The sequence below is a fragment of the Cygnus olor genome, chromosome 12, assembly GCF_009769625.2.
Source record: "Cygnus olor isolate bCygOlo1 chromosome 12, bCygOlo1.pri.v2, whole genome shotgun sequence".
Taxonomy (NCBI): domain Eukaryota; kingdom Metazoa; phylum Chordata; class Aves; order Anseriformes; family Anatidae; genus Cygnus; species Cygnus olor.
The window spans coordinates 4,904,665-4,917,191 of NC_049180.1; the positions used below are offsets into that span (position 1 = coordinate 4,904,665).

The 12,527-nt window shown below is 41.5% G+C and overlaps 1 protein-coding gene across 1 annotated transcript in view; it reads right to left on the reverse strand.

Moving 5' to 3' along the window:
• Window positions 1-6,002, reverse strand: part of PLCG2 (phospholipase C gamma 2) — a 72,494-nt gene extending 66,492 nt beyond the window's left edge. Inside the window, exon 1 of the mRNA XM_040571589.1 lies at window positions 5,919-6,002. The gene's annotated coding sequence lies outside the window, so the exon portion shown is untranslated. The remainder of the gene's footprint in view (window positions 1-5,918) is intronic.
• Between the last annotated feature and the right edge of the window lie 6,525 nt (window positions 6,003-12,527).

Below are 12,527 nucleotides of genomic sequence, written 5' to 3' on the forward strand. Positions count from 1 at the left end.
CTCTTTAGATTTTTCCAGGTGCTAAACCTGGGAAATGTTTCTTTATAAGGTATGATGTAGTTAAAAGTTCACAGAACATCTTACAGGAGACGTGATACTAAAAGAATGAGAATAGCAGAATATGTATCAATCACATCAACATGTCTCCCATAGTTTGTTTTTAGCTCTTTATCATTAAAACCTTCAGTGTTTTATATTGAAGCTGCCTTTGAAATTATATGAATGGCGACAGAATGCTAGCATCAAGTGGCCAACTTCCCCAGCTGCAAAAGCCGAATACCAGAACATTCATATGACCCAAGCCACAAGGCACATACACCACAGAGAGCTACAGGGTGCAGGTGATCCCAGGCATTTTACAAGCAGGAGATAACAGAATTCTTTGAATCCCATCTGTCAGATGCAGTGTTAATCTGGATACATTGGCAGTGAATCTAAGTTTCAGCAAATATCAGCCTCAGCAGCCCCTCCTGCTACTGCTTCACTAGTACCAAGTCTCCTCACCAGTCGTATGGCATAGCTGCAGCAGAGGAACCACCCTTGAGCAACCCACAAGCCACAAAGGCATGGAGTTGACCATCTTTATGATATTCAGAGTCTTTGCTGCAGAAGTTAAGCAGGGCTGCAAAACATACCAGACTAAGGTCTAGACATACTTCGGTGTGGTTGAGCCTCAGTGGTGCCCTGAAAGACTAAAACCTACTAATTCACAACATTTCTGGCACAACCTTAGGCTTCACTGATAAAACTCTCTTGAAGCTGGAGAGTCGTGAGACAGTGAAAGGAAATATGTATGTGGAAGAAAATCAGCTTCAGTGGAGATCATAACACTGAATTCCAAAAATTGCTGGTTGTAACAAAATCTTAGACATATAGATGGGATAACCAATCCTTAAAAAAAAAAAAAAAAAAAAAAAAAGTGTGACTCAGAAACATCAGCTATTGCTCAGCACATCCAGTACACCAGAAGTAAGAGTACTCAGATGCCCTCACAATCACAACAGAAGATTCAAAGTTACTGTCAGAATCAGCAGCTCCTGCCATCCAGCTTTCAAACCTTGAAAGTGGGACTTCCCAAGCAGACAACAGAATTCCCTGTAAAGAGTATGGACCTCACAGTCACAGATAATTATCAGGTGGCATGGTCAGTCCTCCTTTTTTGTAACAAAAAAATTTGTTTATATATGTGGGCTGGGAAGAGTTGTGGGAAAATTTGTCCTTACATTTGAGGAATCTGGCCCCAGAAAAGCCTGTGTGTTTAAAGGTTAACCACTAGAATATTTTTTCTTTTTTTTTAGCTTAACTTTCTTTTGATAATTTAAAAAGGTTCTTCGCATTGTTAAATAGAATCAAAACTCATATTGTAATATCCAAAGAGAGTTCTCAGTTGGGAGTACATTTTTATATCTCAGTCATAAATCCCCCAGAAAAGGGAATTTATAGGCTTGACATTGACAATTTCTTAATTACAGCCTCAACCCTGTCTTATTGTCATATTTGGTAATGAAGTGTTGATTACTTCCCTGAAGAATAAACAAGGCACAAAAGAGGATCACAGGCCTGGCAAGACAGCCCCATGGATAGAATAAATAATGGTCACAAAACTGGTGCCATTTCCTCACAGGAGCTACAAAGAAAATAAAGCTTTTGTGTAGAGGATAAAAGTTGAATAGCTTTATCCCATCAGTCCCCACTTGTAAAAAATATTAAAGAGTCATTGGGCATGAGGAACAAATATTTTAGAGACCGTCACTGGTAGAGTATCTAGTCTAAGTATTTGCTCACCATCAGAGCACTTGAACTCCTTGGCAGGAGTGCATAGCCTCAGCTAGAATTTCTGGTTTGAGCTGCAAAAACTATAAGCAGAGGCTTCATAGAGAAAAGTTATTTTTCAAGCTTTTCTTTTATGAAATTTTCCTCTGCAGGACTCTGAAACAGACTCTAAACCTGTTGCCAAGAGAACTTGCACACTACTGTATCAGGATTACACGTCAACCCAGTTTCCTATCGGAAAGCAAGTGTCGATTTGTGAGGGGAGAAATCTGTGATCACTAAGGACTGGCTGAAGTCAGTTCCTGTTGGTGGAGTGGCATTAACGCTGCAGAACTGTTTAACTGCTTCTTGGATAGATTTACGAGAGGGCGCGCACACGCACGTCCACACAAACTGTTTGGCTGCTGGGATTCTAGGGCCCAGTGAGTGCATAGGACGTGTTGTTCTTTTATAGCTCCTCTTCGTAAACTCATTTATTTTGTCAAAGTTTTTCCCTGGCCATAGAAAATGATGTTGTTTATGTACAGGGCCTAGTAACCAAGGCTAGTCCTAGACTGGAGGTTGCCTGCAGTGGCCTAGCAGCCATTGCCCAGCTGGCCTATACTAGAACCTTCAGCTATGCCAGGAAGCCTTGATCAAGTTGTAATCATCACCTTTAGTGTCTCAAAGTGCCTTTGTAGCATGAATCCGACCTCTGAGAATATTGTCCAGCTGCAGCAGCACAATTCAAGCAATGAACTTTCCAGAGGAGCCAGCCTCAAACATGTTCATGCCATCTGACAATAAAACAGCCTCTGCACATCTTCCCAACATAGCGGAGTTTGGACTCCTTGCAAAGTGCATTTCTTATTAAAAAAAAATAAAAAAGTGTTCTAGTGTTTACTTGGCTCCATTCTTATCATATTTTCTTTTTAATCTTGGTAAATTATTGTCACAACCGCAATATTTAAAGTAAATATTGATTTAAAATAAACTAAAGTAGCTAACAGAAAAGCTGACATGAAGGAAGGGAGGCTGTGCTTGTAAGTGGCTGGCCTGTTGCCTACTGTGATGTTTGCCTGAGTCCTAAAACATTCAACTACTTCTCACTTAACTCACCTTGTCCCTTGTTATTTGCAAGCACCACGTTTAAAAAAACTCAAAGAATTACTGTCCTAAAAACTTGATAGAATAATACCCCTTGGCATTTCTGAAACAATTTTCATTTATACATGTCAAAACAAATTTAAAAAGGAATAGAAATCATCATTTCACATTTTCAAAGGAATCGAGGCCCACCCAGAGATTGAGGAAGTTTGCCAGAGATCTGATAGGCAGTAGCAAGCCTAGGGCAGAACATCTTCCAGGTTTAATACTAGTGACCTGTCTTAGGAATGGTATTTCCTCACAGCACAACTAGCTATTCCAGAAAAGAAAAAAAAAAAAAAAAAAACCTTTTCATTTCTCAGAACGACTTTTTTTTAAAAAAAGTTTCAGTTTAGCAGAAACTCTTGTCATGTGATTTGGGATGATCAATCAAAAACTAAAAACAGATGTGAGAACATGTGAATTAAGTGTGGTTTTCCTATACACATATTAGCTAGCTAACTGTTCACTCAGTGTCTTGGACTGGTTTTGCCAGCTGTGCATAACACCAGTGTATTTATAGGGCCTGCAGTTACACCTTCAGATGAAACATGAAGTGCTACAGTCAGTGTGTCCACAGCAGCACAATGCCAGCAGCTCTTCACCAGCACCGCTGAGAGTGAGCAATTCTGCCTTACCAAGGCCACAGCTGAACAAAGCTGCAGAAGGCTCTGCAGGGAACCAGGTAACCTTTCCGTCTATGCTTTTAAGCCAATCAAATGAAAATCCTTCAGAAAAAGAATGTGACTGCAGGTGAAAAACAACAACAAAAAGCATTTGGCAATATTTTTCAACGAAGTGAGTTGCCACTCAGCAAGAAAAAGTCCAGATCTTCCCTCTAGTTATCTTTCAGCCTTTCATTTTTTCCCCACTGCAGAGCAGCACCACAGGTGAGCTCAGGAGAGGAAAGCGCTCTGTTATCATGTGCTTTAGCCTCCTGCTCTCACTCGTCATCCCTTCAAGCTCAGAGAGGCAGAAAGAAGCACAACTTCAGGCAGGCTGGGCACGGCGATGAGCAAGGCTAGACTGGAGCATTTCACTCCTGCTCTGAACTAAAGTCACAGGCGCCGTGGTGGGATCATACAGCGTGCTGTGACGACGGGAGGAACAAACCGAGCACTGCTGCAACGTGCTCTCTCACTGATCACTTCCCATTTTCCTCTCATTCTGCTAAACACTTCTTAACATTGGCTTAGCTGCTATGGGTGAAAGTTCTTCTGGGACCATTAGACAGATGTAGCCCCGGTCTTTTTCTACTCTACACATGGCCGATTGCAGGGATTTATTATAGTCTTAGGCCTTCCCTCCAGGCACACAGGAAGGGAGGAGAAGTTTCTTGCATCAGTGCTCACTCATGCAAAGATCAGCTTTAATCCGTCACACGCTGCATTAGAAAAGTTTAGAAAAGCTCTCTGGCTAACCAGAGCACTAGAATTAACTGAGGACAGAGTGAGCACACTGGTCCTATTTACAGATAAGCATGCAATCATGTAAAACACACGTCAAAATTTCACTGAAATGAAAATACAACTGAAAAACTAATGAGGTACTTGAGAGGTTTTTTTCTGAATAGGGGTAGGATGAGAGATACTCTTCTGGGATATGCGTTGCAGGCGCCTGTGCCTTGGAAGAGAGTCCATCTGGTCTATCTCTGTGATCAGCATGTTTGCATAGAATGCAAATCGTGACTGCAACTGCTGTTATCTTTATGCACTGTAGTTATAACTGAATGAGTCACATAAAAGGGTCAAAACCTTCTGTTCTACTTTTTATGATAAACATCTTTTTAACATACAGCGTTAGAGATCCTGTGCGTCAACAGATCAAGGTAGGAGTTGGTACTGAGTGAGGTATGACAAACCCTGGCATAGGGGGCCAGTCTTATTAACATATTTGTTAACAATTTTAAAAATGGGTAAACAAAGGAGAAAATACAGATATGTCTATTAACTACTAAAAGCCTGAATAAATTAGAAATTCAGGGTAGGCTGCTTAAGCTCTCTTGTTTCTCAAGCTGCCCTCAAGCCTGCAGAACAAAACAGAGTAGCTGTGTTAGGGTCTGCTGTGTACTCTGCTCTCAGGCTGGCAGGTGGCAAAGATGTGATACTGCAGCCTGTGCAAATTTGCTGGGGCCCATGTTCTGTTATAATGGTCTCCTGAGTACCTGTGCTGAGTAAATTTAACTTTGCATCTTCAGAAGAACCTCTGTTTACAAAGGATCAATTTTTCAGAAATTCAAACAGATATCATCCATCACATGACATGCTCCATTTCTCAAATACAAGTTTTCATACGTATGTAGTCATACTGTTTTACTTATTTTAAAAACTTTGTATAAGACACTTTGCACATCTCCCACCAGATTTCATTTGTGCTACAAAATTCAGATACTTCACAATACATTTGTAAGTACCAGCTACCAAAACTTCCTCAGTTAACAACGTTTGACTGAAAATCTGAATTTAAACTATGTGTAAACCCTCTTAAGAACAAACATTAGATTTGAACTTTTCCAACAGAGAGAAAAACATGAAAAAATAAACAACCTTCAAGGGAAAATTTCTCTCATTTATTAGGAGACAAATTAGAATAAATGAAGAATCTAAGAATGTGAATTTGCAAATGCTGATTTAGCCAGATCTCCAAATTGGAATGAATTAAAAACAGCTCGGTTATTTTCCAGCCTTAGAAATTTCACACAGACATAGATTGATTCCTCCACTTTCTTTCCTTAGACTGGACTAGTAATTTTAAGATACCACTCCCTCTTTCAAGGAAACTGTCTTTTACATTTCCTGTATGATTAAGACAGTCCTTTTATTCTGGAGCTAAGATACAAAAAAAAATTTACTTTACATGAGGGAAGGCAAAAACTAGAACACAGAGGGCTCTGCCAGGTAATTTAAACCCAACTGTCTTCACTCCAGAACCTTTCTGCCACACATCAGGAATTATTTGACCCCATTTCTATGAAGGATATCTGCCTTGCTGGGTCTCAGAGGCCGCAATACAGAGCTTACCTTTAATCCTGTGCAGAATAATGAATGATATACTGCTGAGATTAGCTAGGCAGTGTCAAACGGAGGTTTCTTCCTCTTTGTGCTCTGATTCCACCTGGGTAAAAGCTTACTGTTAAGACCCCTTAAGCACACAAAATCTCACCAGCCTGAGCCTTTTGTTTAATATAAAATTAAATAAATAATAAAAATTAAAAAAAAAAAAACTGTCACCTGTGATGACAGTCTCTTCTCCTTCAGAAGGGCAGATTTTGTTACGGCTGTTGCTAGCAGAAAAAAAAAATAAAAAAGAAAAAGGAAGTTATAAGAAGGAAAGTGGAACACATGAAGTGTGTCACTTTTCACCAGCAAGACTCTCTCCTCTTTCACCATCTTTATGAGCTGAGCTCTTTCATGATGGGTCACTACCATCACACATTAATAACACATTAATAATGCCCCCGTCTGCGATAAATGCAACAGTTGTTACAGTTTTGTTTTGTCTCGGGTAAATTTTGAATTCTTTGCTCTCTGGTTTCTAAGCCTTTGGGATGCCCTCTCTTCCTGTTTTTAAAATTTGTCTGCAACCAAGGGAGCTCATAATTTACTTTTTTAAGAAACGTTGAGAGTTTCACAGACCCTAGCAATCCCAGCAACTGGGCTTTAAGTAAAACATTTAATACCTTTAACCCTTAGAAAAACAACAAAAATTGAAAGCACTCATTTCTGGTTTGAGATATGCTGCCTGGAAACAAATGGTTTACACGTGGAACATAGGATTTTAAGATTAGACCAGAAGACAACTCCTAGCTTGTTACCCCAGGGGGAAATAGATTAAAATAGGATGGAAGTAGATTATCAGTCAATGCTTGAAATTTTTGACCATTTTTTATTCCATTGAAAACAATGAAATTGTTGAAGCTGAATAGTAGTTTTCTAGTAATTTATATGCAGAGTAATCATACTTTACAGCTTTATAAATCAACAAATATACATGAATCTGTTTGTAAAGAAATAACAGTTTTTAAACAGATTAAAACAGAATCCAAATATTTGTATCAAACCAATGTTCATATAGGCCAAAACAGATATTTTTGAGGTATTTTATGAAAACAAAGTATGACACCATTTGACCAAAAATAAAATATACCAAACTGGGGAAAAAATGGTTCAGAAATGTAACTGGAGAAGTAGCTTCTTAGAGGGCTCCCCTAAAAAAAAAATAAGTAACAAAAACCTGATCCCCACAGGTGACAGGCACCAGCTTTCACGGGTCTGGCAGCACAGATGGAGGCAGCGTGCAGAGCTGCTGACTTGATGACAAAAGCCATCAGAGGAAAGAGGAGACCTTGGCTACTCCTGTGGAAGGAAAGACTCAGTCACAAAGCAAAGACAAGAGCTGAAGTTGCTTTTTGACAGTTTCTGTAGTCTGACAACAGCCAGACTTGTAGCTCTTGGCATTGCAATAGCAGTGCTGCTGCAGAAAGGATATGTTTTGCTAAGAAAATAGCCAAATGAAAGTTACAACAGAAGAAAATATTTATTAACAGGGAAAAACAAAATGTTTTCAGCCTCTTCGGGCAGTTGGCATCAGACAGGTGTTTTGGTGCTGGGGAGGAGACCAGAGAAGGGAGTCAGAAAAGACCCAGGCTGGAGAAGTGGATGCTCTTTGACTTGCCTGCTTGTAAAGAGCAGCTTGCTACCCCCTGAAAATAGAGATGAGGCAAATGGAAAAGCAAGGTGTTGCCAGATTGTGGGTAATTTTTTCTGTGTTTTCTTTTTTCTTTTTCTTTCAAAGAGAGGAAATAATGTGTGCAGAGCAGCAGTGGTTCATAGTGGGTCAGTCAGGAAGTCTGGGGCTGGGTATTTAGAAGACAGATATTTTTATTTCACGTTGTTCTCAGAGAACAGAAGTATGCAAGAAAATATTTTCTTAGCTAAAAATGCAAAATTAGAGTTCACATATAGCTAAGCTATCAATGGACTTCATGTTTCACACTGAAGAATGCAATTTGGAGTAGAAGGTTTTGCAACTGTAGCTGCAGTTATTATAGAAGTGCACAGGGGTTTTAGCTAAAGCCAGCGCTCCGTTGTAACGTAGCAGAGGTAATAGCAGGCAACAGGATAGGAAAGCGATCAGAGATTATTAACTCTGTTCCCACAGGTAAAGAGCTGAGGCATAATGGGTTTAAAGCCGAAGTTTCACGTACATCTTCATCCAGCACTTGTAATGAAAAGAGGCAGTCCCTCCTGCTTCTGCCTCCTGCCAGGTCTACCCCGACTGCTCCCTGCCGCTGGCACAAGTGTTTGTGCAGCTGCTCTGCAAGCACCACCAGAGAACAAAACCATATTGATCTGCCAAAACAAAAACAAGAAGCAAAAAGGGAAGCAATTCAGGGTTGGCCCATGTAGATAACGAGAGGGCAAAGGTATCTGAAAACACAAGTCCAAAACCGACATTACAAATACTGCAAGTAATAGAAAAGAGAGAATCAGCCGTATGTCTTTAAGTTAAGAAATGGCTTTTAATCTTGCCTTTCATTATCATTGCCTGTTAACAGTAAACTAGCTGATAAACTTTACTGCTGTAGATGTTCATGAAAAATGAATGCAACAAAAACACTCGGAAGCTCACAGCAATAGCCCCTGAACAGTACGGTTGGCTGAAATACCTGGAACTCGATCTGCATGCGGCATGGGTTAGTTACATCTAGCTTCTGATGAGGAAGCTGAAAAATTGACTTGGTAATTAAGCAAAGCAATGTGTATTTTAAAATTTGACTATGCAAAATCCAGCCAGCCAGCTAGTGACTGATTCTTACAGTGATGAACACAAAAGGAAAAATCAAGACGTCTATGATTACCTACAAATAAATTAAGACATTCACCGCTGATTTAAAAAAAAAAAAAAAAAGAGTAAGCAATTTGTCAATGATACACAAAAAAAAAAAAAAAAAAAAAAAAAAAAGAGCACTAAGATCATTTTGCAAACAGAAAAGAATTGCCAGGTTTTCTGAAAACCCCCATGATGACAAAAAAAAAAGTAACCACTAACAATTTCTGCTGAAATATTCAAGCAGGAAAGTTGAGCGTATAGCTGCCTGGGAAATTATATTTCTTGCTGGCATATACTTTTTCAAATTTTTTAGACCTTCGAACATCATGGCTTTATTTATGTGTGTGGTGAGACAAAATTCACTGCCTTCCCAGGCCTGTTCAAAAATGGAGTTTAATCATTCTATCAAAAATCAGACTCTACAGAAAAAGTTGCATAGCTGAAGATAAAACAAAATGCAATTGCTCCTCAGTGTATGTAGCACTCATTCTTCACACTACTTTAACCTCATCTTCTTTACATTTTTACTGCTTAAAGCAAAGACAAATATTTGGGGGATAGGCTGGCTGTACTAGGGTGTAATGAAGATGTTCTTTAACCAGTCTTCCCTCCAAGTGGAGAAGGCCAGCAGTCTTTCTGGACATGTCTTAGTTGAGAAAAGACAAGGAAAAACTGGTCATGCTCCTCGTACAGAAGTCCTGGGCTACTGCAGTGGGAAAAAAATCCCAGCCAGGGTGACAATCCTAGATAATCTTACAGGAAATCTTTTTTAAAGAAATTACAGACACGTTTTAGAAGCCGATTTGCAACAACTTGTTCAAAAAAGATACCCTAAAATCCCAAACGCAGGCACTCTTTATTTCGGTACGGTTTGCTATGGGCCCTTGAGAACAAAGGACACAATCAGGACGTAACTAAGGCAGTGCTGTGGTTTTGTAGCATCAGGTCAAAATTCAAACACCGTCTGATGTGCTGCCGTTGCGTGACCACTGTCGGGCCATTTATATTCACATGAGAGCGGCAGTGGCTCATTTGCTTGTCCCTGCAGCTCGGGGCGGAAGTCAGTGTGTCTAAACAAAACTCTTGCAAAGCGCCCGGCAAAAACCAGGGAATGCTATGGAAATCAGCCAGCAGTTCATTTTCTTTCCTCATTTGAACTAGTTTTGGACTGTGAATATGATGGGGGGCCATATGGCAGAGGGTTCAGGGACGGCTTCCCACGTACAAGGAGCAATGCTGCATGGGCACCTCGAGACAACAATAGCACCCAACAAGACTGTGAGCCTTCTTCTAGGGATTCAAAACATTGCATTACAACGTGGCCTTCTCCCAAACCTCTGTATGTGTGCAAAGGGGGCTGCAGTGGTGCAGGTTTGCATTTTGGGGCAGAATTCCCCCTGGGATCACAGCCGCAGCTGTGTTCACCCCCCCCCTCAGCCCCACAGCTGCTCTTCGATACCACTGAGCCAGCTGCTTGTACTTAGAAACTAAATCTGAGTGAGTGTAGCATTGAAAAAATAATTTGTAATTCTGAGGCCAAGATGCCTGCTATACTTACCAAAATTTCTGGTTTCTCAGCCACCATATGATGGAATCACATCTGCCTAAAAAGAAATATATTTAAAAACATCACTTGTTTATGTCAACTTCAATGTCATTTTTACTGGTTTTCTGAAGACAAAGGATTATGTAATAAAAAGAAAGTCAATATTACAGCACTGGGGTTTGAAATTAGTGTGATAAATTGAATTTTAAAACAATGCTGGCCTTCTCGTATACTTACAGATGATAAAACATAACAGAGGGGATGATTTGCAGGTGCTGCCATTGAGAATATAACACAGAAGGAGGCTGCCAAAGTAATATTCCTATTTATATATCTCACATTACAACTATATGTCCCTTCCGTTGCCTTTCCTCAGGAAGAAAAGTTATGGTTTGTGTACTGTAAGCCTGAGTCAGCAAGCTTGCTCCAGCTCCAGCGCCCCTGTAGCTGTCAGTTCTGGCTCTTGGGACCATCTCCTTTAGCCGTGCCCCTGGGAGACCGCAGTCCCCTTTCTACGGGGTTGGAGGTTGCCTTATTACAGTGGTACGAGTTTGGCTTTCTGAGCAGAGGAGAGGAACGTGGACAAAAATAATAATAACAATTGGAAAATGTCAGAGCACTGCACAACTATTTTGCAACCAAGACAGTAAAACAGAAACGCACAGATAATATTACCCAACGACACCCCTGTATGCTGTGGGCCAAAGTCCCTTGTTTGTCTGCGTGGGCGGTGCAGGTGTGCCTCCCCTTGTGCCACTGTCACCTTTGCTGACTCCTGCCTTTGCATTATTCAGACCCGTGAAGTCGTCCCCAAGGTGGTGACGATATCACGTGTGCTGCCTGTTACACACGCCGGGATCTGCACCCTTTCTTTCAGCGCCACCTGTGCTGTCCTTTTAATGACAAACCAAGGATGGCTCGATGAGCGCCAACATCCTAGGCATTTCCATCACCAAGACCGTTACCGACGCCGCGCATTTCTAAGAGCAGTGAAGTTCAGGTCAGAGGCGGAGAGGGGAGACATAACTGCTTTTCTCTGCAGGACAGACAGACTGGACCACCACAAGCACATGGCGTTATTTCCATGCCCTGCAGTGCATGCTGCCTGTGACTGGCACATGGACAGGACACTGAAATACAGGCAGGGTCCCCGCGCTGAAAACAACCCCTCTTCAGCAGCTGATCCACCTCCCTGCTGTGTCCAGTCATCTCACTTCTGCTGTGCTGCTCCTTCTGCGGTACCACGATGCCACTCACTGCCTGCAGCCTGTACTAGCAGACTTTCTGCTCTGGTAGAAATGTTGCTACCTCAGCAGAAGCTTGCAAGTCTCTGGCTTGGCTTCTAAGCACCTTTCTTCATACTGCACACCCACTGTATCTTTTCAACTGATTTCTTTCAAAGTGGGAACAGAATTTAGCGGCTAAATCTACCTGCACCAGCAAAGCCACCTCCAGACAACCCAACAGCCACCAGCACAAGGTCTGCTCCAGCCCTCTGACACCTACAAAACCTTACAGCACCCACAAAACCAGCTCGCTTTCTCTCCACGGCACAGTCCTTCATCCAGTCACAGGGATGAAATTGCACAAAGAGGTCAGACGCGTTCATCCCACTTTCACCAGTTATCTCTGCTCTCCCCAAGGGTCGCACCCCTCCACCTGCCTCTCTCCAGGTGCAGAGCAGAGCCAGCCAGGTGCACATACCAAGGCTGTTAGCTGCTGAAAGGGTTGATCCAGCAGTTATATATTTATTAAGCCAACATATTTAGGTGGAGAAGCTTCTTCTGGAGCCTGCTTGCATTGCTCCACAGCTTTCTGGTTGCTCATTTTCAGGGGCTCTGGAAAACCTGGTTACCCCGAGCACCCCAAGGGACACAGATGTGTCCTTTTGTGCAAAGCAGCTCAGTTGCAGCTGGAAAAACCCACAGAAAGAAGCGGTCTTCCCTTCTCCCTCACCATGAGCAGTGTTCCCCTTGTGCTGACACAGCGTTTGCACAGTGACCCGGATCAGGAACTAATCCAGATTAACACCAGCCTTTTTTTTTTTTTTTTTTTTTTCTTCCCTGGCACCAAGAAACAAGGGCTGCCTTCCTTCTGCCTTATATCTCGTACAAATATGCCATTAAAGTGCTTTTTAGCCTTCAAAATCTTGCCTTGCTCTGTTTCTCAGTAATTTGGCCAGTGTTTATCATTTGATTCATCCACGCAGGCTACTTAATGATCTTTCAAGATAGTTTACAGCAAAGATGGA